The sequence below is a fragment of the Sarcophilus harrisii genome, chromosome 4 (assembly GCF_902635505.1).
Source record: "Sarcophilus harrisii chromosome 4, mSarHar1.11, whole genome shotgun sequence".
NCBI classification, from domain to species: Eukaryota; Metazoa; Chordata; class Mammalia; order Dasyuromorphia; family Dasyuridae; genus Sarcophilus; species Sarcophilus harrisii.
In genome coordinates this window covers 195,065,139-195,092,876 of record NC_045429.1, presented here as the reverse complement: position 1 = coordinate 195,092,876, position 27,738 = coordinate 195,065,139, and positions in this window count along the sequence as shown.

Genomic DNA, 27,738 nt, shown 5'->3' with positions numbered 1-27,738 from the left:
TCTGGAGCAGTGAAATATGAGCTATGTGGAAATTGAAAACCAGCTCTGGATACAGGAGTGTAGCTGTGCTGTGCATTAGGTACACAGTGATGTTTTCACCTTCAAAGAAAAAATTTATGATAGGTCATTGATAGTGTCTTTTATTTTAGCAAGTAAGAAAATTAGAAATCCTACAAATAATCCATTATAACATATTGTTGACATAATTCCAGAAGTCCGACTTCTTGATAAAAACGTAATAAGCTTGAGATTGAATAAAACTCAGGAGGTCCCAAAAGTAAATCTTAGTGTAATTTTAAGTTTTAATAACTCCAGAACTATAAAGGCACTAAACTTACTCCAAAAAATCATTTTAAAGTTTTGTTTTTCTTACATTTATTTGGCTCAGTGAATTTTTAATAATGAATGTTTAATTTTAACGGCATAGGAAACCATGTAGTCGTGCATTGTTTTGTGACAGTTTCTGAATAAAGCTTTCTCAGATCATTGCATCAGTAGATGTACTTTTGCTTGGCAGCTTCAATTACTTTATCTAACTTCATTAAACTTTTTTCCTGTGGGATCACATCAAAACTGTCATGATTGTATCAAAACCTTCTCCTTTGGATGATCATAAGGCTAGGATTACAAACACAAGCATTTCAGTCATTCAGCAGCAGCCGATAAAAGTATTTATAAAGTTTGAAAATTGGATAGAACAATGTGCACAAGATAGTGGTTATGTTGAGTTAATAAGATACATCAGTATTGGAATGTTTTTAAATTAACCTTTTTAATATTTTTGTAACTTTATAGCATTTATACTGCCAAAGTCGTTAAAACTTAAAACTACACTATGACTTTTGGGCCATGCTGCATATGGCCAGTGCTGAAATATGTTTTATTTATATATTTGTGGGGCGGCTAGAGTGGTGCAGAGCATTGACACTGAAGTCAGGACAACCTAGGCTTAAATCTGCCTTAAGATACTTACTAGCTGTGTGACCCCAGGTAAATCACTTAATTCCATTTTGACTCAGTTTTCTCATCTGTAAAATGAGCTGAAGAAGGGAATGATGAATCACTTCAGTATCTTTGTCAAAAAAATCTTGAACAGGGTCACAAAGAGTCAGACACAACTAAAATGACTCAACAACAACAAATATATTTGTTACAAGGATTTTGTTTTTCTTCCCTCTCCCTCCAGTGGAGGAATGGAGGAGGTAAAGAAAAAAAATGTAGATTTTTTTTTATTGAAGAAAATTATTTAAGGTTTTTAAATGACTTTATTTAATCACATATGGCATTTGAGGATATAATTTTACTCATTTTTTCCCAAGAAATGAGGATAAAAAGTCAGATTAAAGGATTGTTGGAAAGTCAAGTGACATAATGCACATAAGGTATTATCCAAACTTTAAAGCTCTAGTTAAATGTTGATCATTGTTATTATTGTTATTACACATATCAAAATTATTAATCTTTGCACAAGAAAATATGGGCAAGCAGGGTCTGAATTGGCTTATAAGAGATATTGCAAGGAGTATGTGCCCAGAACAGCACTTGAAACTTCTAGGGATATATGTAAAATGGTGAGGGAGGAAAGCAGAAAATTTAGAACTCAAAGATTAAAATACATGTTAAAAATTGTTTTTACATATAGCTACAGGAAATAAAATTCTAAATTATTTTTTTAACTTTTTTTAAAATCCCCATTTCAGCCATGTTAAAAATTTTATATCTTAATCTGCCTTTTAAGTCTCTCATTTCTCTGGTAGGAATATGGGTAGCAAACTTCATCTTAATTCCTCTGGAATATTGATTTATCATGGTATTATTTGGATTTTAATGTCTTCCAAAATTGTTTTTCTTTATAATGTTATTTCATTGTCTAAATTATTCTCCATATCCTATTCATTTCATTGTGCATCAGTTCAGGGGAGGAAGGGAAGGAAGAGGAGGAGAAGAAGAGGAGGTTAACCACTTACTATGTACCAGATACTAGGCTAAGCACTTTACAAAGGTTATCTCATTTGGTTCTCACAATAACCCTGAGATTTAGTTGTTATTATTATTCCCATTTTTTCACATTTGAGGAAACTGAAGCAGGAGAGAAAGTGTGTGAGTTGGCCAGTAAGCATCTGAGACTACATTTGAACTCAGTTTTTCTTGATTCGAGGTCCAGCATTCTATCTATTGTGTCACTTAGCTGTCTTCCAGGTTTCCATTTAAATTGTCCATTACATTATTTCTTATCATGCAGTAACATTCTGTGGCATTTATATATCATAATTTGTTTACTCATTTCTTAATAGGTTTTTACTCTTTTTATTATCTGGGTTTTTTGATACTATGAAAAGAGCATCTTTTATGCTTTTGTGGTATAGTGGTATCAAAGAGTAATATTTTAGGTTTTATTCTAAATTTCTTTTCCACTGCTGTAGCAGTTCTTAGACCTACCAACAATGTACTAGTATACCTGTTTTTCCATAGTCCTTCCAATAACTGTCATTTTTCTCTTTCATTACCTTCAACAAGTTGATTGGTAGAATCCAAAAATTGCTTTATTTTTCATTTCTCTAATCATTAGTGATTTAGATTTCATATGATTATTGGTAGGTGGCATTTCTTCCTTTGAAAACTGCATATTCAATAGGCTTTGGCCATTTATCTAATGAGAAATAACTCTTGTTTTTATGAATTTGAGTCTACTTGTCACATAGTATAGAATGGATAATCAAAGAAATTTGCCACCAAGAATTCCCCCCACTTATTCCCCTTCTCATTTCAAAAACTTTAGTTTTAATTTGCCTAACAACTTTCAAATTTTATAAAATCAAAATTATTGTATCTTCTGTGATCCTTTCTACCCATTGTTTGGTCATGAACTCCACTCCCATACATAGATTAGAAAGTCAATTTCTTATTCCTTTAATTTGTTTATATCAGCTTTTATATCTGGTCATGTATCCATTTGTAATTCATTTGGCATTCAGCTTGAGAAGTTCCACTATACCAAATTTTTGCCAGACAATTTTTCAGTTTTCCCAAATATTTCTAATATAGAGTCAATACTTTCATCATTTGGGTCTTTAGGTGCTATATTTCTTTGTGTTCCTAATTTATTTCATTGATTAGCCTCTATTTTTTAACCAGTATAAAATCATTTTATTGATTACTGCTTTGTAATGTAATTTGAGATCTGATATTCCTAGATTACCTTTCTTCCACTTTTTTCCCATTACTTGCCTTGAGATTGTTGATCTTTTGTTCCTTCATAAGAATTTCATTATTATCATTCCTAGATTTGTAAAATAATCTTTAGGTAATTTGATTGGTATGACACTGAATTAGTAAATTAATTTAGATAGCACTATCATTTTAATTATATTGGCTAAACCTCTTCTTGAACAATTAGGATTTTTATAATTACTTATATTTGTCTTTATTTCTACAAATAGTATTTTGTAACTGAATTCATATGCTTACTGGATGTGTCTTTCTAGATAGCCTCCCAAATATTTTTTTAATATTCTGTAGTTATTTTGGATGGAATTTTTCTTTCTGCTAGGTTTTATTAGTATATATAGGAATACTAAATTATGTGGAGTTATTTTATATCCTTTGCAGTTTATTTCAATTATTATATATATAATAATATATCAATATATTATATTAAATTATTATAAACTTTGCAGTTTATTTCATTTAACTTTGGTTGACTCTTTAGAATTTTCGAAGTGAATCATCATAACGTGTGCTAAAAATAATTTTATTTCTTCTTTGCCTATGCTTGTTCCTTCAATTTTTCTTTCTTGGTTTATTGTTATAGGTAGCTAAGTGTCAGAGTGACAGAGTGACAGTCCTGGAATTAGGAAGACTCATGTTCCTAAATTCAAATCCAGTCTCAAACACTTACCAACTGTATTACCCTAAGCAAGTCACTTTACCCTGTTTGCCTCAGTTTCCTTATATGTAAAATAAGCTGGAGAAGGAAATAGCAAATCACTCCATTATCTTTGCCAGGAAAATTCCAAATGGAGTCATTAACAGGGGAGTATGTTTAGTTGAAAACAACTAAACAAAAACAATAGAACTTCTAGCACTATTTAAATAGTAGGGGTGATAATTTGTTTTATCCCTGATGTTATTGGAAAAGTGTTTAATTTTAGAAGCATGCAATTTAATGGAGAAAACAATTCATATAGATATAAGTAGAATAAATGTAAAGTGAATAAATACAAACTAGTTAAATATAAAGTCACATAGGAGAGAGGCTACTAGCAGATACTCAGATCAGAAAATACTAGCTGCAGAAGGTGCTGCTTCATCTCATTTTGAAGGAAGAGAGGTGGACATGAAGAAGGAATATATTCCAGAAATAAAGAAGATAATTTTAAAAAAGGCATAAATCCCTTGTATGTGGAAAAATTACAAACGGAGAGAAGTTCAATTTGCCTGTACAAAGTACAAAGAGTACAGAGAGAAAAAGTACTGTCCAGTAAGACTGAAAAGTTTTATTGAGGTCAGGTTTTAAAAGCCTTTAAAAGCCAAACAGAAGCACAGGAATAAGGAGATCATAGAGAAATAGGAGCACGCTAAACATTGAGTGTATGCCCCCAATGAAATTCAGGGACATATGCCCCTTTCCAAAGAATGTATTCTCAATCACTCTTTGCATTGGAGTTGATTGGAGAAATGGTTGGAGAAATGAATTACCTGCTAATATTAGCACACTTAGCACAGTGCCTTATACATAGTAGGTGCTTAATAAATGATTATTTGAGAATAAAATATCAATAGGATGAATTAAATTGCTGATTGATGCCCTTTGCCAAGCTCATTATAAGATTAGCCATTATTCACTGCTCTTCAATTGCTTGCTCCAATCCTAAAATTTTGAGAAGCTTGACCAAATAAATGAAGGTCCACTGGGAGGAAATTGTTACCTCAGATACAGTGAAGATAGTCACAGCATGAATGAGATCAAGCTGTGAACCAGAGTATTTCTTAGTCACAGAGATTCAATAAAAGTACGGATATTCTCTTTTTCTATCTGCCTCTTCCTGTATATTTTTCCTTCCCCAGTTGCTCCCTCCTCTCAGTACGTAATGAGGCATTAATATATGTTTTGATTATTTGTATCTATTGAATGAAATTTTATTGTTCTCTGTCTACAATTTTTTAAGCAAGGAAATCAGAAGCATTTTCCCCTCAGAAATATAAAGTGAAAAATTAAAAACAAATGCTTATTTGAATGACAACATCACTATCTTTGAGAAGACTCTTAAATAACATGAAGTAGGGGAACGCTAAACAGAATTTGATACCACTAAAGCTACAGGAAGAGAGGAGAAGGGAATAGCTAGCTGATGGACACCCTCCCCCCAATAAGATAATACCCTTTTGAATGCTCTAGCACTTGAGTGAGATTCTTAATACACCACAGAAATCATGAGATACCTAGTTATAAATTGCTATCTTTAGTTAGAAGCAATATCTTCATTCAATTCCATAATTTAATTCAATGAACATTTATTGAATTTGTTCAGAAAACATGGGCTAGACTCTGATCTTTTTAATTTATTTCCCATATAACCTTGAGCAAGTTATTCAATTTTGGAGAGCCTAAGTTTCTTCATTGATAAAATATAAGGGGCTGGACCAGATGCTCTAGGGTCCCTTCTGGCTTTAGAAGGCATGATCCTCTAATCCTGAATTCAACTCCTAGTTCTGCTTCCTATTGTTCTGATAGGCAGAACTTTGTTACTTTGTTACTTTGGGCAAGTGCTTTAATCCTTCGAAGTCTCAGAACTTTGGACAAGTTGGACCTATGAGGTCCCTTTCAGTACTAGATTTATAATCTTGTGGTCATGTTATGTGCCAGATAGCTTTATTTGGTAGGTACTGAGAGAGACACTTAGAAACCAAGGTCTTTGTCCTCAAAAAGCATTCAGTCTAATAGTGGAGTTTAGAAACCATACAAGAATTTTGCTCCTTTCCCACAATTTCCCAGAAATGTTATTTTCAAAAAATTTAAATAAAAATTAATTAATAATAAATTAAATAAAATTTAAAGTATTATTTTTTTCTTGCAGAATCCATTCATGCTAAATATGGCTGGGAAGAAAAAGCTGAGAGGATTCCCTCCACTGAGCAAAGACTGATAACTGGGAAATAGAATATTTTTTTTTTAAGAGGGGGGAATCTGGTTTCTTTCCCAGGGCTTTAGCAAAATAGTCAATGCATTAGCACTTCAAACATATCCAGAATTTCAGAAAAGTCCCCATGCTGCTCAGGGAAAAAACTAACCCAGGTGGAAAGATGGAATGGAAAGTTAGTCAGCATTAATCTATGATAGGTATAAAATAAAGTTCTACTTGGCATAATACAGCATACTATGTTGATAACTAGCTGAAAAGGATCCCATTTCAAAGTTCCCATCAATGCAAAGAGGAAGCAACATTTGCCAGTGGTTAGCATACCAAATTATCAGGATGAAGGGGAAATTATGTCAACATCTTGCCTGAAAATCAAAGCCCTGAGCAATCTGAAATTCTGTAAAAGCATACATGAACCCTGACTGTTCATTTATATATATGCCAGAGCTTGCAGACACAAAAGTACCATTGTGGACTACAGTATGTAACTTGATCCAAAAAACTTTGATTCAAAAGAGGAAAAAAAAAAAAGGTCCCCACATTTCTGAGCCAAACTTAGCAAGGAAAAAAAAGTTCAAAAGGATTAGCAAAGGGACAAGAAAATGTTTTGTTTTGTTTTTATTAATGTCCTCTCTCTCTAGCGGGTCAGGCTTTTGTTCCATTGTAAAACCGTCCTCTTGATGCTTCCCACCAACTGTGTGGACAACTAGAGAGAACCACATAGAATGTTTTAGGAAACTCTTTATGCCAGAGGTACAAACCAATGATTTATTGTTCAGCCCTCATCTTTTGTTTAGATAGATGTGTTGGAGAAAAATTCCATGGTAAAAAGGACATTGTTTAATTTAAGTCTTGAGGTTTCAGAATCATTTTCAAAGTCTCTTTAGGAACTTGATTATTCCCAATAACTCCAATGGATCTGTGATCATCGTTTTGTGGGCATTCTTTTCAAAGATGCAGATTGTGACCCAGCCGTTCTGTACGATAAGATTTTCATCTATATCCTTCCTTAATGCAAGAAGTCCATGTGATATACTAAGAATATTCCTAAGGTTGAGGGCCAACATTGCTATTTTAAAAAATTATTCTTATTTATTTCATTAGATATTTCCCAATTACATGTAAAAAAAATCATTGTTTAAAATTCTGAGTTCCATAATCTCTTCTTCCCTTCTGTGCCCCTCCTTGAGAAAACAAGCAATTTAATATTAATTATACATTAACAATGCAATGTTATTGATTTTAAAACACAAGGTCTGAGCTATTCATTGTCTGCTCATTCCTCTTAAAAATAAATCATGTCATTTTCCAGCAGTACATTTATCTGATAGCTTAATTTCATAACACTTCTACTGTTATTTGCTCATCATTTGTTGTTTATTGCACTTTTGGAAGATAGATTCACAGGCACTTACTCTTATAGCTTTAGCACTAGAAAGGACTTCAGAGAGTATCTAAGCTAGTTCATTATTCCGTCATTTCACTTGTGTCCAACTCTCCATGACCCCATCTGATATTTTCTTGGCAAAGATAATGGAATGATTTTCCATTTCCTTCTCCAGCTCATTTTACAGAGGAAAAAAACAAGGTAAAGTGGGTGAAGTGCCAGGGACATATAGCTAGTAAATATCTGAGTCTGATTTGAAATCAGGTCTTCCTGACTTCCAGACTCATCGCTCTATCCACTTCACCTAGCTCCTGATAGATAAATAGATAGATACATGGGTAGATACATAGATAGATATAAATATATGTGTATGTGTATGTATGTAAATATATACATGAGTGTATCTATACTATATATGTACATGCATAAATGTACTCTATGTTTGTGTTTATATAAATATATATGAGAATATATCTATATACACTATATATGTATGTGTGCATAAACTATATATGTGTGCCGTATACATACATCTATATACACATTATATATGTTTATATATGTGTGTGTGTGTGTGTGCATGTATGTGTGTATATGCATGTGTATATATTATAAATATATGAGTATCTGTGTACAATATATGTATTTGTGTGTATATGTATATAAATATATACATGTGAATATTTTATATGTGTACATGTATCTATACTATATATGTACATGCATACATATACTCTGTGTGTATAAAAACATATATGAGATGTCTATATACACTATATGTATGTGTGCATAAACTATATGTGGGTGCCATATACATACATCTATATACACGCTATATAAGTATATATACATGTGTGCATGTATTGTGTGTATATGCATGTGTATATATTATAAATATATGAGTATCTGTGTACAATATATGTGTTTGTATATGTATGTGTGTAAATATATACATGCATATATTTTATATGTGTACATGTATCTATACTATATATATATATATATATATATATATACATGCATACATATACTCTGTGTATATAAATATATATGAGATGTCTCTATACACTATATATGTATGTGTGCATAGACTATATGTGTGTGCCATATACATACATGTATATACACACTATATATGTATATATACATTGTTCATGTATTGTATGTACATGCATGTGTATATATTATAAATATATGAGTATCTGTGTACAATATATGTATTTGTGTATGTATATGTATGTAAATATATACATGTGTATATTTTATATGTGTATGTGTATCTATACTATGTGTGTACATTTATAAATATACTCTATGTTTGTGTGTATATAAATATATGAGATATGTCTATATACACTGTATATGTATGTATACATAAACTATATGTGTGCCATATACATACATGTATATACATACATATACATACACTATATATGTATATATACATGTGTGCATGCATTGTGTGTACATGCATGTGTATATATTATAAATATGAGTATCTGTGTACAATATATGTATTTGTGTATGTATATGTATGTTTGTGGTATATATATACATTATTATATATACATATACAATATATGGTACATTTTTGTGTATTGTATTATGTATATGCTATATATGTATTGTGTATGTGTCTATAAACTATATATGTATACATGTTTCTATATACTATATGTATGTGTTTATATATACTACATGTATACATATTTGTGTGTATATGTGTATACATATTATATACGTATTGTGTAATATACTATATATGTATTGTATATCTGTGTTTATATACTACATATCTACATGCATAGCATGCATGTATATATGTGTATTTTATGTGTGTATGTATATGCGTACTATATGTGTGTATATTATATATGTATTTGTGTGTTTATATATTTTATGTGTATATATTCTTTCTATATATGATGTATATATACTATATATGTATACATGGATATATGTATATGTGGATATACTATGTATATGTATGTATACACTATATATGTATTTACTATATATGCACATGTACATATACTATGCATGTAAAAATGGGTATATATATGTGTGTGCATGCTCTATATGTGTTTGTGTATATATACTATACATGTATACATATACATCTGTATATGTGTGTTTATATACATGTTATATATATGTGTGTGTATATGCACACACATATATATTTTTTTGTTTGTTTGTTTTTTTGTTTTTTTATTTAATAGCCTTTTATTTACAGGATATATACATGGGTAACTTTACAGCATTAACAATTGCCAAACCTCTTGTTCCAATTTTTCACCTCTTAGCCCCCCACCCCCTCCCCTAGATGGCAGGATGACCAGTAGATGTTAAATATATTAAAATATAAATTAGATACACAATAAGTATACATGACCAAAACGTTATTTTGCTGTACAAAAAGAATCAGACTCTGAATTATTGTACAATTAGCTTGTGAAGGAAATCAAAAATGCAGGTGTGCATAAATATAGGGATTGGGAATTCAATGTAATGCTTTTTAGTCATCTCCCAGAGTTCTTTTTCTGGGCATAGCTAGTTCAGTTCATTACTGCTCCATTAGAAATGATTTGGTTGATCTCATTGCTGAGGATGGCCTGGTCCATCAGAACTGGTCATCATATAGTATTGTTGTTGAAGTATATAATGATCTCCTGGTCCTGCTCATTTCACCTCAGCATCAGTTCGTGTAAGTCTCTCCAGGCCTTTCTGAAATCCCTGTTGGTCATTTCTTACAGAACAGTAATATTCCATAATATTCATATACCACAATTTATTCAGCCATTCTCCAACTGATGGACATCCATTCAGTTTCCAGTTTATAGCCACTACAAAAAGGGCTGCCACAAACATTCGTGCACATATAGGTCCCTTTCCCTTCTTTATAATCTCTTACACATATATATTTGAAAGGAGGAAATGTGGAATGGTGAAGGGGGCTATTGCCATATCTGCAGTCAGGAGACAGTTTGAATCCTATCTCAGACCCTTATCAGCTGCATGACCCTGAATAATTCACTTAATCTCTGAGTTTCACTGTCTTCATCTACAAAATGAGGATCATGATACAAGTGGTACCCACATGCCAGGTCCATTGTGAAGATCAAATAAGATCATATACATTAAGTACTTTACAAAATCTTAATACTCATTGTTCAGAAGTGTCTGACTCTTCATGACCCTATCTGTGGAGTTTTCTTGGCAAAAATACTGGAGTGCTTTGCCAATTGCCAATTGCAGTAAATTAAGGCAAACAGAGATTAAATGACTTGTGACCACACCATTAAGTGTCTAAATCAGATTTGAAAACAGGTCTTCCTAACTCCAGACCCAGAACTCTAAACACCAATTCACTTGTTTTCAAAGCAAGCATAAGTTAACTGCCTTGCCCAAGATAGTCTGAGGTCAGATTTGAACTCAGGTCCTCCTGATTCAAGCTCAGCTCGCTACTCATTGAGTCATCTAGCTTCCCAATATCCCATATAAATATCAGCTATTATTGCTGGATTTTTCACGAAACTTGTCTTTTCTGGCAAAGTCTTAGGTTTTTATCCCCCCCCCCTCTTTTTTTTTTTTCAAATTTTTTTGAGAGGCAATTGGAATTATGTGTCTTGCTCAGGGTCACAGCTAGTAAACATTAAATATCTGAGGTTGCATTTGAACTCAGGTCTTCCTGATTCCAGAGCCAGTGCTCTATCCACTGTATCATCTAGTTGCCCCTCCTGGTTGAAGAACTAATTACCTTTATTCCACCTTCAAATATTGAAATAGAACATAGGTAAAACACAGCTGTTTTCAAGACGCCACTAAAAATATCCAAATATGGTAGTTTAATAAACCACAAGAACAATAAAGCTTCACAAAAATCACATCTAAGAGTTGAAAGGTACCTCAGAATACACATAGTACATGTTATAACTGAAAAAGACTCTGTCTTCTAAGGCACTTCTGACATAAGGTCCTTCAGCCTTTACTTAAAGATGTCCAACTAGAGAAAATGAATTCCACTTTTGAAAAAAACTAATTGTTAGGAAGTTTTTCCTTTTTTCCAATATAAATCTATATCACTGCAATTCTCATCCACTGTTCCCAATTTTATTCTTTTGGGCTGAATAGAACAAGCCTAATATCTTTTCCACTTGAAAATCCTTTTAATACTTACTAATGATAATCACAATAATGATAACAATTGCATTTCTAAAGATGCAAAACAGTTTTAAAATATCATCTGATTTGATCCATACAACAACCCCAGGGATAGGTGCTATTACTATTTACAGATAAGAAAACTGAGGCAGACAGAGGTTAAAGTCTTACCTATGATTACATAGCCAGTAAAGGTCTCAGACTGTATTTAAACTCAAGTTTTCCTGACTCCAGGTTCAAGGCTCTCTATCCACTGCTTCACATAACTACCTCATATTAGAACTTTTCCTATACTATCCAAATAGTTGGGATCCTGATTTTGTCATCTAATATATTCTTTATCCCTCTTAATTTGTTGTCTTTGAATTTGAAAGGGACTTGTCATTCTGAACTATAGTCTTAAAAATAGGAATTATAAGCCAAAATTGTTCCAACAGTCATGTAAGTGGTAGAAACAGGTACTGTAGACCTTGATCAAACAATGGAGATACCAGGGTTAATCACTGCATCCCAAGCCATCATCTTGACTTTTCTCTTGCCACTGGACTTCATAACTCAGGAAAAAAGAGTGAGGCTGACAATTTTGTACCTCATTTAAATCCAGTTCATACATATGTCAAGATATTACCTTATAATATCATTGGTTCTCTTCAAGAATGAAGGATGAATAAATGAATGTTAAAAGTTTTATATGTTTTAAAAGTACCTGGGACTATGCTAAAAGTTGAGAATACAAATTCAAAAAATAAGTTTCTACTCTTAAGAACCACATTCTGGGTCATTCACAGCAAGTTCTTTAACCTCTCTTTAAGTCACTTAAACATCAACAGCTTGTTTCTTCATCTGTAAAATGGGGATAATAATAGCATTAACTTCCCAAGAATGTTGGGAAGATCAAATGAGGTAATGTATGTAAAGCACTTTACAAATCTGAAGGCTCCAAATAAATATCAGACATGATTCGTCCATCTCTTTGACCAAAATCTTAAATAGCACGAGACTAAGTAAGATAAGGTCTCTAAAAGTCCTCTCCAAGGTAACTCCATCTTACTTGATAGGAGTCACTGATCACTATTCTATCCCTAACTATTTCCAAGTTCGCTTAGTTATATGATCATCCATCTGATATATCTCAATCATGTCCATAAAAATAGAGCAATAGAATTTTTCTTTTTTTATTAAAACTTTTTATTTTTCAAAATATATGCATAGATAATTCTGCAACATTAGTCCTTGCAAAACCTTGTGTTCCAGTTTCCCTCCCCTTCTCCCACCCGGCAATAGAATTTTTCAAATATTAAGTCAATTATAAATAATGTCCCCTCATCTAAAGTCAGCTCTTCCTCCTCTTAGCAGGAACTTTGGGTTCAGGGAGTGAGAGAAGTAGTGATTTGGTGCAGCAATTGCAGAAAGAGTGATGGTAAAGGTCAGAGGGAGAGAGATTCATAGAGACAATGCTTCTTGTTGAGAATAGCTGACCATCCAGCTCAAATTGCTCCATATATATTGGTTAGCTGCATCCAAACCAGGCCAAATGATCCTATCAATGAACAGATGGCTGGGATGAGGAAATAGCAATATTTCTAAGTTCCAATTTTCACCGAATATAACATTACGCACTCCAGTGCCATAAGAAAGCCTAGATGTTGACTCCATAATTTTTGCTTCTGCTCCTGATGAGCAGGCCCACGGAAAGTATGAGTCAAGTAGACTGTAAAAATTGTGTTATTTAACTTTTTGCCTTTTGAATAGAAGGATTATATAATACATATCTGAGAACTCTCAAGTATGGTTGACACCTTGTCGTTCAGTTATTGTCAGTTGTATCTAACTCTTTGTGACCTCATTTGGGGTTTTCTTGACAAGGATAGATAGTGATTCATCATTTCCTTTTTAGATGAGGAAACTGAGGCAAATAGAGTTAAGTAATTTGCCCAGTGTTATACGACTAGTAAGTATCCTAAGTCATATTTGAACCCAGAAAGAGGAGTCTTTTTGACTTCAGGTCCAACATTCTATGCCCTATAGCAGTGGTCTCAAACTTTTGTCTTTAGTATCTTTATCCTATTAAAAATTATTGAGGATCTCTCCAAAGCGTTTTTGTTTATCTGGGTTATATTTATAGACATTTACCATATTGGAAATAACAACTATTTCTGAATTTGTAGACCCTCTAAAAGAATTTCAGAGATCCCCAGGATTCTCTAGAGCATACTTTGAGAACCACTGCCTGTCCAGCTGCCTTAAAACATGCACTAGATTTTGCTAAAAACAAAAGTTGAGTGCTAATGTTTGCAAAATCTATTCTCTTTCCCTTCCCCTTCTCTCACCTTGTATCTTGATTTTTCAAAGATCACAGTGACTCAACAGTCACATCATCTATTAGTTCCTTCACTACCCTGTGATGAAATTTTTATGAGTCTGACTTGAATTCATCAAGAACTACTCTCTTACTACCCCATTACTGATCTTATATTTCAGCTTTTTTAAAGTCATTTTTATTTTCTCTTTATCAATCCAGAGAAAATTATTTTGAGCAGGAAAAAAAAGCAAAATAATAGTTGAGTCTATTATTGTCTTATAATTACTCTAGGTACTTTAAATAGTTGTCTTATCCCTTGTTTGATCCTTGTCTTTTCCCCAATTATAGCTTTCTTCAAAAGTTCTCTTTCCTTCAGTATTTCCATTTACCTTCTGTTAAATTAAGTGCTCCCCACACCACTCTTACAGTATCATGCCACATTTTTGTATGTATTCATTCTCTGTTACCTATCCTAGCTTCTCTCTTCTGTATCTGCCTTTTAAGAATTTTTAAATCATCAGTGAGCTCCCTGTGTATCTGTAACATACTATTTAGATAATCCTTCCCTTTTCTTCTTCATTAAAATAGTTTCTCTTTTTCTTCTCAGATTTATAGTCTTGATATTTTTTCTCATTCTTCAGGGTTGTATTCCTTTGTAGAATTTTAGTTCATGGAATCCTTCTTATCCCTGAAATCTGCTTTCAAAACATTGTGTGCAAACCAAACTACAGCCTGCTTTTTTCCATCCCTGATGTGAATTTGCAGATGGAGTAGCCGTTTCCTCTAAAGGTTCTCATTATTCTGTTTCAAGAAGCAGATTCTTCATGTTTTTGAGAATCTAATCTTTTAACATTTATTCTCTCTGTAGTTCCTTCACCTTTTAAAAAGTGAAAGCATCATTAAAATGAGCCATATTATTAGCAGCTCTGCTTTGGGTAGAAAAAAAGCTTTAACATATGTCCAGATAATTAACATGCCATAACATAACTATAACATGCCTCTGAGTCAAGCCTAAAAGCACTTTTCTAAACTTCTCATCTGTTTCAACTTTCTATCCTCTTAGTCCGTAATATGCTTCAAAAAAATCCTATTTTTTCTGTTGTCTTCACCCAAAAGTTTTTCACTAAACTTCCTTCGCCTCATTAGTATATATTCTTCATATATAATGCTACTCTATTCTTTATTGCATGACCTCTACACATCTCATCATGTTCCTTTTGAATAATTTTTACTATTCTATAATTATATTCCAGTCATAAATCCTTTCCCACAAAGTGAGGTAAAATTTGCCTCCTCCTATTCTCCAGTTTATGGTGTATGGTACTGATTCTTTTGACATTGAAATCTGAGACTATGGAGGTTGACTCATTTATTGAATTCTATCTACTGCTATCTCTCTTACCACATAATTTCGAACTATTGTGTCTAATTTGGTAGCCATACATAATCAGTTTTTTTCCTTCTTTTTCCTTTTTCAGCTTACGTTTCTACTGATTAAATTAGAAAGGCTCTGGGCAAATCAATCAATCAACAAGAATTTTACATATATATATATATATATATATATATATATATATATATATATTTAGACTATCTTTGGAAAAGAGCCCATCAAGAAATCCAAAAATCCCTAACTATCTTCTTCTTAACTAGTTGTTTATTTCCCAAATCTTCCTTTCTTTTCTGAAACCCTTACCTTCCAGTAAAAGCAGTAATTAAGACACCACTAGTTTTTCCTCTAAGATCTTCAGTTTCTTCTTCAGGACTTTATAATTTTTAGTGATGTCCTCTTGAGGACCTATGATAAAGAATGCTACTCATCTCCTAATAGAGAACTGATAGATTCAGGATGCAGAATAAGACATAATTTTGGACATAACCAATGGAGATATTTGTTTCACTTGATTATACATATTTGTTATGAGACTTTTATTTTTGTTTTTCTTTTTTACATATGGGGGCATGGGAAAAAGTAGGAATAGAGTAGTCAAAAGAAAGAAAGAAAGAAAAGAGGGTTAGTGAGGCCCTTTTTAATGCAGAGAGAACAGAAGGAAGACCAAAAAGAATCACAAACAAGCAGAACAGTTTTGAAAGTCATGTTGAATTTATTATGTTTTAAAAGAAAAGCAAGCTATACACATTAGAGATTGTTGCTTGCATATACATATCTCTTTTGCTGGTCTATGTACATAGAAATACTCATTTGGTGTTAAAGTTCAGTTTTTTTAAAACAACATTTTTTGTGTCCTTATGATAGTATAATTTATATGCACATTAAATGATCAAAAGTGGATACAAATATTTATTAGGTACACATATATTGCTATTCTTCATCTAACAGAAATAATGTGTTCTCCTATCCAGAATTCCTTCCCCTCTCTCCCTCAACATGTTGTAAATGATTATTGAATTGTTTTGGGTTTTTTTGTTTGATTCATTCATTTTAAAGAATTTAATGTGAATATCTTGACTACTTGTTCTGATAAGTTTGCGCTTTACCTAAGAAAAAATATTTTTAAAAACCTCAAAGTACTTGCAATTTATCTAATCTTTCTTAGACAATCAGAATTGAAATAACTTTAAAAGCAACCAAGGTAAAAGAGGAAATAATAGTTTCCTCATTGCATTAACATCTCTTCAAAAGTGTTGTGTTATCAGTTGCTTTTACTCAACAACGGTCAGGCATTTCAAAACTGATGCAATTGCAGCTAATCTGTAAACATCTGCCAATTAAGGAAACATCTATCTAACCTATCTAACCTATCAAATTAGTACATTCTTGTGAAACAAGGCTCCTCAAAAGTTACAGTCAAGTAATGCTGAGTAAACTTAAACGATATACGGTGTCACACAGTTAGAAAGACAAAAAATTTTACATTAATTTTCACTTTCAGAATGAAATAATGAACTTTGGATCCTGCTAACCAGACATGATTTTATATGGAGATGAAGAGGGAAGGGGAGAGGGTTCACATCTACCCAAGGAAAGTGTTCCTGTATGTCGATATAAGTCAACCTTCTTTTGTTATCTATTAGGAGAACTAAGAGGGCCTCATATCAAACCCAATATCTAAATGTCAAACCTGGCCTATCATAGCCCTATTATCTCCCCAAAATTCTCTTCTCCAAAGGTCTTAAGCCAATGTTCATTTGACATTCTCTCCAGTCTCTTCACCTTCATGACCACCTTCCTCAGGGCACAATCTAATTTATTAATATCCCTCTTAAAATATGGCATACAACATGGAATAATATACAGGCAAGAGAAGGCCAACTGTATCTCTCCTTGAATGTATTTCCAGGTGAAGCCCAGAATTTGTTTGTATGCTCTTACTCTGACACTTTTTTGTGCCCTCTGTTTAACAAGAAATTGGAGAAAGGAACTAAGAAAACCTAACAAAACAATGTCTCCTTTTATGAGAATAAGGCTCAATCAAGAAGATAATATAACTAGTATTGGTCCTTTTCACAGCTATAGAAGGAGATTGATAGCCCTGCCTTTTTAGAAATAAAAGGTAATGTTTTATAGTAAAAGTGCCTTTGAACTGGAAAAGAGGCAAATTGTGTTCTGGTTAGATAAACCACTTACTCTCTATGAACCTCAGTTTAGAAATCTATACAATAAGAGTATAGAAAGTGATGCAATAAAGTAAATAGAAATAGAAGAATAAGTTATCCAATGACCAATACTATAAAGGAAGATACCTTTGAAAGACTTCAGAACTCTAATCAATATAATGCCCAAACATGGCTAAAAAAGACTGGTGAATAATGTTTCCCATCTCTTGACAGAAAAGTGATGGACTAGAGATTCTTGAGTTTTGAGACACAGCCAATGTGTAGATCCATTTCTTGCTTGCTGTACTTGTTACAAAGTGGAGGGGTTTGAAGGGGGAGTAATGATAATGATGCCAATAAAAAGAGAAAAATGGAGAATGAAAAAATGCACAGAGAAGGAAAAAAAAGAAAGTACAAAAGAGACAATGGATAAATAAAGCATGAGTATTATCATGTTAAATTTAAGGTATACTTTAAAATAATGAAACTTATATAAAGTCACAGTTTCATATGCATCCTTGCTCTTTTTTCCTTATTTATTTTTTATATATAGAAATGCCCACTCTTGTTGATGTCAAATTTACAAAAAAGAAAACAAAAAAGAGGCATTAGATAATGTGGTTAAATGTTTCTGCATTTGCAGAAAATAAATTCATATTTAAATACCAATTCTTTCACTGACTAGTTTTGTGACCTTGGCCCAAATTATTTATTCCTTGAGCCTCAGTTTCCTCACTTCACCTATAAAACAAGTAAGTTAGGTTAAATTAAATCAAAAGTTCTTTCCAACTCTAAAATTGTATGACTCAATAAGTTAGTTGCTCCTTAGGGGTTCATGATGATGGTCCAAGGGATTCATACTAAAAATTATTTAACGCCACCTCAAGCAGTAAAATATTGCCCAATTATATTACAAATACAGTTTTCCTCTATGACTGTAAGCATGTGCACGATTGAAGCATTATAAGTTTGTTTCTGTAATGATTAAAAATATCATAAACATATACATAACAAGCATGTAAATTACATCAAACACTGACCACTTCTGACTGAGCTCAACATGTTCTTGCAATTTTTCAACCTTTCTTCAAATTGTTTCCAAACCATCCTGAGGCTCTGTCATTTAAACACAATCTGATTCCCAAAAAATAGTCAGATATCAAGATGTAATAAGCATTTGCATTCTTGCAGTTTGAAAACTATGATTGCTGGGACATTCTAAGTCTTATGGAACTCTTATGGACCAATACAAAACTTCTGCAGAAAAAAACTTTATATTGCCTCTCATTACAGTATTAAAGTTGTTTCCTGATTTAAATTTATCCTCTGCTTATGTTACTGTTCCCCTATCAAGGAGATTTTTAAATGAACTGGTTATTGACACTGGTCAGTCATTCAATTGAATTTTTGTGAAAGTATAAACAATGTGGCAGTGATAGAAGAGAAGAAAACCACATCCAAAAAGATTCTTTTGTTATAGTTAATTTATATACATTGTTAAAAATTAAGAATATATACAATTGAACTTAAAATGTACTTGTCATTTAATACAATTTTTAAAAGTGAAAACAATAAGGTTTGAAGTGACACTATTGATTCATTTATTTTTGGAAATAAGTAAAAAGTAGAAAGATTAAAATTTCATATTTAGTTAAATATAAAATTGAAAAAAATAGGAAACACACTATTGTAGAAAATTTAATTTTGCAGTGTGCCAAAGGTGTGTTTTATGAAGATAATTTAATTAAGACATTAGATGTGATAACCATTTCTAACAATACTGTGCAATAACTCATCAGATAGATGATATATTTGATGATGATGAATCAGTTATAAAAAAAATGTTCAGTGTCATTTATGCTTTGCAATTATATGAGACAACTATTGGTAAGCTAACAATTTTAATTGTTTCTCTAAGATGCAATCTTCATGACAGTGAAGTGAAAGAATATTCTATTTTGTCATCAGCTAATAGAACAAACAACTGGAAAAGACATTTTTAACATGATAATTATTTTGCAGGAAAACAAATCAATTGGTCTCTCAGTGTTGTAGAATTTGAATAGATAAAGCAAAATCAATGACTAGGAAATTTGGGATATTCTTTTACATATTGAAAAAACTAATGCAAATATAATATATATACAATGAAGTACACCCAAATACACTTTGGCATCATAGAAAATAATATAATAACTTAAAAGCATTTTAGATAATGCTATCGAAATAATTTTATAAAGTAAAAACTCACTAACTCAATTGTTTACCATTTTATGCAAAGAGATAGGCAGTGAGTATACTACGTTTGTAATATAGGCAGATGGGCAGATTTCCCATGGAAAAATTATTATCTGTTTATTTGGCTTGAGAAAATAATTACTTATTTTTGTTAAATGGCTGTCTATTTAACTTGAGTAAGTAGATGATATGACATAGCTACAGAAGTCCAGACAGTACTTCAAAATTTAACAAATGACATATTTCAGGGTACTGATACATATTCAACATTCAAGACAAAGTAAAATTAAGAAATTAAAATTTTAATACTACATAACTGAGAATGGTACATAATTTATTTTTAGAAATATATTGAATCAGGCTGAGAAGAATAACATCAATGATCACTTGAAATTGTCAGAAATTATTTTCAATTAATATTTTTTCTGCTATTTCTAACAAATTAAATTGGATTCACAATCTATTTGATATACCTCTTATGTTTCCAACAGATGAGTTGACACTGAATGTAAAAAGAAAATTTAATTGATATATGAAAAGGTTTTGAACTGCAACATTATACAATAATGACAACCTTATAAATTTTTGGATCAAATTTTTTTTAATTTCATCTCTGAATAAGAAAGCTTGTTAAATTCTCCTACCACAGGAAGGTCTTTATGACCAAAGCAGAACTAGAGATCATTACTGATCACAAAATAGAAAATTTCGATTATACCAAACTGAAAAGTTTTTTTAAGGATAGTTTACCTCTCAGACCTGTGGAAGGGGAAGGTCTTTATGACCAAAGCAGAACTAGAGATCATTACTGATCACAAAATAGAAAATTTCGATTATACCAAACTGAAAAGTTTTTGTACAAACAAAACTAATGCAGACAAGATTAGAAGGGAAGCAATAAACTGGGAAAATATTTTTACAGTCAAAGGTTCTGATAAAGGCCTCATTTCCAAAATATATAGAGAATTAACTCTAATTTATAAAAAATCAAGCCATTCTCCAATTGAAAAATGGTCAAAGGATATGAACAGACAATTCTCAGATGAAGAAATTGAAACTATTTCTAGTCATATGAAAAGATGCTCCAAGTCATTATTAATCAGAGAAATGCAAATTAAGACAACTCTAAGATACCACTACACACCTGTCAGATTGGCTAAGATGACAGGAAAAAATAATGATGATTGTTGGAGGGGATGCGGGAAAACTGGGACATTGATGCATTGTTGGTGGAGTTGTGAACGAATCCAACCATTTTGGAGAGTAGTTTGGAACTATGCTCAAAAAGTTATCAAACTGTGCATACCCTTTGATCCAGCAGTGTTACTACTGGGATTATATCCCAAAGAGATTATAAAGAAGGGAAAGGGACCTGTATGTGCACGAATGTTTGTGGCAGCCCTTTTTGTAGTGGCTAGAAACTGGAAACTGAATGGATGTCCATCAGTTGGAGAATGGCTGAATAAATTGTGGTATATGAAAATTATGGAATATTACTGTTCTGTAAGAAATGACCAACAGGATGATTTCAGAAAGGCCTGGAGAGACTTACACGAACTGATGCTGAGTGAAATGAGCAGGACCAGGAGATCATTATATACTTCAACAACAATACTAGATGATGACCAGTTCTAATGGATCAGGCCATCCTCAGCAACGAGATCAACCAAATCATTTCTAATGGAGCAGTAATGAACTGAACTAGCTATACCCAGAAAAAGAACTCTGGGAGATGACTAAAAACCATTACATTGAATTCCCAATCCCTATATTTATGCACACCTGCATTTTTGATTTCCTTCACAAGCTAATTGTACAATAATTCAGAGTCTGATTCTTTTTGTACAGCAAAATAATGTTTTGGTCATGTATACTTATTGTGTATCTAAGTTATATTTTAATATATTTAACATCTACTGGTCATCCTGCCATTTAGGGGAGGGGGTGGGGGGGTAAGAGGTGAAAAATTGGAACAAGAGGTTTGGCAATTGTTAATGCTGTAAAGTTACCCATGTATATATCCTGTAAATAAAAGGCTATTAAATAAAAAAAATTAAAAAATAAAAAAAAAGATCATTCAGAGATATACTATAAAAAATAAATAAATAAATAAATTCTCCTACCACTGTCTATCACATATTTGCATGAACAAGTATTTTCACTTTATTCTTGCTTTAAAACAAAATATAAATAAAATATACATGGAACCAGATTTATTGTTTGTCTGATATGGAACCAAAAATTTGTTTAATTAAAAAAAGCCAGTTTATAAATTAAGTTTGTATAAGATCATTCTATTAGACATCTTCCAAGTTATAACTTATTTCATTAAAATGTTATATATGCTGAAAAAAATTATAAAATAAAGAAATTTAAAATAAAGTCTTATAGACAATAATAATTATATTAAGCCTTTCAGGATAACTTCTTATAATTCTAACAGAATGTCTCACATAAAATGCTTGTAATTATTTTATAATTTTATATTTAGAGTTTTCATAATTACAGGAAGAGTGAAATCTTATTTTGTATTTAATTTTTAAATGATTTAATATTATTTAATTATATATCATTTGATTTGAAGTTGGGGGCAAAAGTTATCACTGCAGTTATTGTAAACAGTAACTAAATCTAAAAGAATATTATGAGTAGTATATTAAATTTCTCTGAGAGTTCAAGACACATTTTTTCTGTGGTTATTAAAATGAGTCACCAAAATAAAGTCAAAGGTTAGATGTTTCTAACATCCCCTTAAGTTTGAGAATCTGTCTTACTAAATTATCCCATTGTTCTTTGGGGTTGTCTCTTTTTTTTGTTGTTGTTAGGTATTATCTTCAGAGGGCCTCTAATAAAGTTTAGTATGTTAATATTAAGTTAACACTCATTAAATGATAGTGTTGAATTCATTTATCTGATAACCACTTACCACAAGTAGCAATGGACTAAGTCTAAGAACTGAAGAAAATCATTGTATTGAAAATATATTTGAGGAGCAGCTAATTGGTGTAGTGGATAGAACAGGAGCCCTGAAGTCAGGAGGATCTGAGTTCAAATTTGACCTCAAACGCTGTATGACTCTGGGCAAGTCACTTAACCCCAATTGCCTCAGCAAAACAAAACAAACAAACAAAAAAACATAGATAGATTTGAGTTGTCTGACTCATTTTTATCTTTGTATTTTCATTACTTAGCATAGGGATTCATATCCTAAACAATTAATAAGTGTTTATTGGATTGAACTATTCAATAGTTCAATAACTTCATAAACATATGTTTTCATTATTTTCAAAAATATGTGCACAAGGGAGCAACTAGATGGTGTAGTGGATAGAGCACCATCCTTGAAGTCAGGAGGACCTGAGTTCAAATTTGACCTCAGATAATTCACACTTCCTGCCTGTGTAACTCCTGGCAAGTCACTTAACCCCAATTACGGGGAGGAAGGGTGGTATGTGCACAAAATTCAACTAATACTTTAGGGACAATGGAAAAGAATATTTGAAATGAATCAGTACTGTGTAATTTAGTACATGCACTGGTTTGTAATTATTTTACATATGTTAACCTCGTCATTGAGACTGTAATTCCTTGAGGACAGGACTATATCCCATACTTGTTCTGTGTATCCTCTACTTATGGGAACCATTATTTTCAAACCAAAACACAAGTCATAAGATCTGACAAAAATGGTTTGGAACAAGTTGCAGAAACTGTTAGCTTGATTTGAATAGGCTTGATCAAGAGGCACTCAAAGAAATGAGGGCTCTAAATGGGAAAAAAACCAGCAGCATCTACTCTTCATAGCCACCTTGGGACAGAAATATCTCAACTCTAGAAAGTAATGACCAATGCCAGGAATTTACTCCAAAAAGAATTATGTTTGTGTTAGAGGTGAAGACTCCACCTAATCAGGAACAGAAGCTTGTGGCTAAATAGGAATTCTACAAAGCTTATCTATCTCTTCCTTGAGCTTCACTGTCACATCTCTAGATACCAACTTAACATCTCCATCTGGATATCCTATACACATCTCAAATCTAACATATCCAAAACCGAACTTACTATCTTTCCCCCAAATCCTCCCTGAACATTTTTATTGCTATCTAGGGCACCACCATTCTCCAGTCACCTGTACTTTCAACCTAGATGCCATCTTTGATTCCTCATTCTCATTCAATTTACTTATGCAGTTCATTATCAAATCTTGTTCTTTCTACCTTTCTAACATCTCTTGTATACACACTTTCCTCTTCACTCATAGAATCACATCTCTAGTTTAAGACTTTCAGCACCTCCAGCCTCTACTACTGTAATAAATAAATAGCCTTCTATCTGGTCTCCCTGTCTTAAGTTACTCCCCACTCCAAATCCATTGTTCATTGTGAAAATGATCTTTACAAAGTATTTAAGTCTGACCTTGTCATTCTTCTACTCAACAAAATTCTTTGGCTTCCTCATTAACACCCAGGATTAAATATGAAGTCCTATTTGACATTTAAGTTCTTATAACCTGTCCTCTTACTATCTCTCCAGTCTTATTATACTTTACTCTTCACCATGTTCTCTACAATTTATTGACATTGATCTATTTCAATTCCTGGGATATGACACTTTATCACCTATTTCCCTTCTTTTTACTACCTATCCCCATGCTGGAAATGTTCTGCCTGCTTCTCCAGAATCTAACTAAAACTCCACTTTCTATGGGAGGGAGAAAGGATTTTCCTTTCCCCAACCTCCCAGTCTTTCCCTCTCAGATTATCTTCCATTTACTATTCATGTATCTTATGTATGTATATGTATATATGTATATGTGCATATATATATGTTTGTATACTTCTATGTATGTCTATACCTGTACATATATACACATGTGCATACATACATGCACATATATATGTATATATATTTACATGCAAAACCCCCATTAGGATTGAATTCCCTGTTGGTAGGGACTGTGTTTTTGCCTTTCTTTGTAAGCCCAGGTCTTAGCAATTACCTTTTAGATCTTAGCTGGTTCCTTATCCATGAAGGCTTTCCTAAGTGAGGAAGAGAAATGCTGTTATATATAACTGCCAGCCTTCTTTGTGCAAATCCAATCAACTAGTACATGCCAGTTCAAATTGACCTCTATCATTTATTGAGCCATACTATGTTCTTAGCATAGGCACTCAAGACATGGTGATCAGTTTAGGGATGTTATACAAGTGATCCAGGCTGGAAACCATTACATCAACTTTCTTTGAACTTGCTATATTATCTAAATTAAGCTTGTGCTTAAGTACATTCTTCGGGACTCTCTAGGCTGAACCTCTACCAAATCCCCTTTGCTCATGATCCTTGGTAGAGAGTATGTTTAATTTAACAAGGATTTATTAAGCACTTTCTATTTGTCAAACATTGTGGTAGGACATGGGGATACAAAGACAAATATGAAGTACCTCCTTTCTTCCCTTTAGGTCAGGGTTTCTTAACTCTTTTTGTGCTTTGGGTCATTTTGGCAATTTGGTGAAACTTACAGTCAGAAGAATATTTGTTACCTACGTTGATAAACAAGGAAGTACTAAAAAGTTTAATTAAATGTTAATTAAAATAAAGATGTAATTTTTTTCTCATTCAACTTCACAGGCAATATGAAATCTAGGGGTCCATAGACCAGGACAAGATTCTTTGTTCTAAGGAGCAGGAGAACATTGTATACAGTAAAAACAACATTATATGATAATCAGCTTTGATAGACTTAGCTCTCCTCAGTAATATAATGATCTAAGACTATTCCAAAAGACTCATAATGGAAAATGCTACCCACATCCAGAGAAAGAATTATGGAGACTGAATACAAATCAAAACATATTATTTTCACTTTTTCAAAAATGTTTTTTTCTCATGGTTATTGCCTTTTGTTCTGATTCTTCTTTTACAACATGACTAATGTGAAAATATGTTTAACATGATTATATAATTTTAACCTATATCATACTGCTTGCAGTCCTGAGGAGGGAGGAGAGGAGGGAAGAAGGGAGAAAAAAATTGGAACTCCAAGTCTTACAAAATTAAGGTTGAAAACTAAAAAAATACCATAAATATAAAAGAAAGAGAGAGAGAAAGAGAGAGAGAGAGGAGGTTCTAGGAGCCAGAATTTTTTTTCAATTCAATTATCAGAAATTTATTTTTCCTCCTGTTGACCCTCTCCTTCAAAAGAAGGGAAGAATAAAAACAAAATTATTGTCACAAATACACAGTCAAGCAAAATTCCCATATTGGCATGTAAGAGCCAATATTCTACTAGAAAGGAAAAGTGCATACAAAACTCAAGGCCTCTGGGAAGAGGTAGTCCTTGAGTTGACCCTTTCAGAGATTTGGAATTCTAAGAGGTGGAGATAAAAAGGTTTCCCTCCTTCTTCTTATACAATAAGCACATAATAAATGCTTGTTGACTTGACAGGGGACAGACTATGAAAAGACATGGAAGCAGAAGATGGAATCATGTACAGAAAGTATGGCTGAAACATAGAGTACAGGAAAGGAGAATCATTTGTAATCACCTTAGAAAGAGAGGGAAGATATGCAGAGCTTTAAATAGCAAACATCAGACTTTGTATTTTGTCAATAAGGAGCCTATGAAGCTCATTGAGTAGAGGAGTTATACGATCACATCCATGCCTTGGTAATATTAATTTGGCAGATTTGAAGCAGTGAGACCAAATAAGAGGCTAATGCAAGTCCAGGAAAGAGGTGATGAGAAACTGAGCTAGGATGATTGTGGTATTATCATAAGAAAGGGGACAATTGCAAGAAACATTTCAGTTGTGAAGTAATAAAGCTTAAGAAAATTTGGAACTCAAAAAAATATTTTTAAAGCAAATATTAAAAAATGTTAAATGTAATTGGAAAAATAAAATTTCAAAAAAATGAAATAACAAGAATTGTCAACTAATTGGACATAAGTAGGAGTGGGCAAGAGAGAATGTTGAATCAGTTAACAGTATTTATTAAGCACTTACTATGTGCCAAGTACTGTGCCTATAAGTGTCTGAAGCCAGATTTGAATACAGAAAGATGAACCTACCTTACTAAACTGCCATTTTGTGATTCCAGCTCCAAAATATATTTTTTTCCTTCATACCCTTCCTGGGCATCATTCAGAAATTTCTCTGTTTTAAAAAAAATTCATATGCAGACTTTAGAAGTTCTTTGAAAAAAATCCGAGGAACCCTTTTCAAGGGGGGAAAAATGTTGATTATGCTTTTTTTTAAAAATTTCAAGTATCCTCCACCCTAAATAAGACCTAAAAAAGGTTATCTTTACACTGATGAAGCAATCCAAAAATCACCAAGGAAACCCCAAATTAAGACTATGAAATGTGAAAAATACATCCTTCTTCACTACCTAAAGGTTGGGAATCTATTTAAAGGATAGCAGTGGCTTTGGGTATGGAGTCTTAGAATATTTTCTTTTAAGTAGCTATTTCTCATCTTAGCTTGATGAGGGCTTCAAAATCTGTTTATCTCTAAGTTGTTATTTTCTTTCCTACAATTAGCCATTTGAAAGATCTTCAAGAGTTCAGGCAATCTCAATACTATCTGAGTGAACTTCATAGATTATATTCATTTTCTATGGATTCTCAAAATACTCAAAGGGATCAGTGATTTCACTGATCTGGGAATGCCCTCCAGTAATGAAGAATACAACTCATCTTTATCTGCCCAGATTAAGCTACCTTCTTCAAATCTTTCTGTATCTTCACCACAATCTACCCAATATGCTAGCAGCTTCCCTCATTTCTCCTAATATGACCAGGATAAAACTAACATTTTTTTTAATTAGAGCAATTCTTACACTTCTAGTCTGAAATAATTGTTTGTGTGTTGAGACTTTAAATATCAATAATTCAAAAAATTGTTTTTAAAAATCTGTATTTTTTTGAGATTTTGAAAGTAAATAATCAA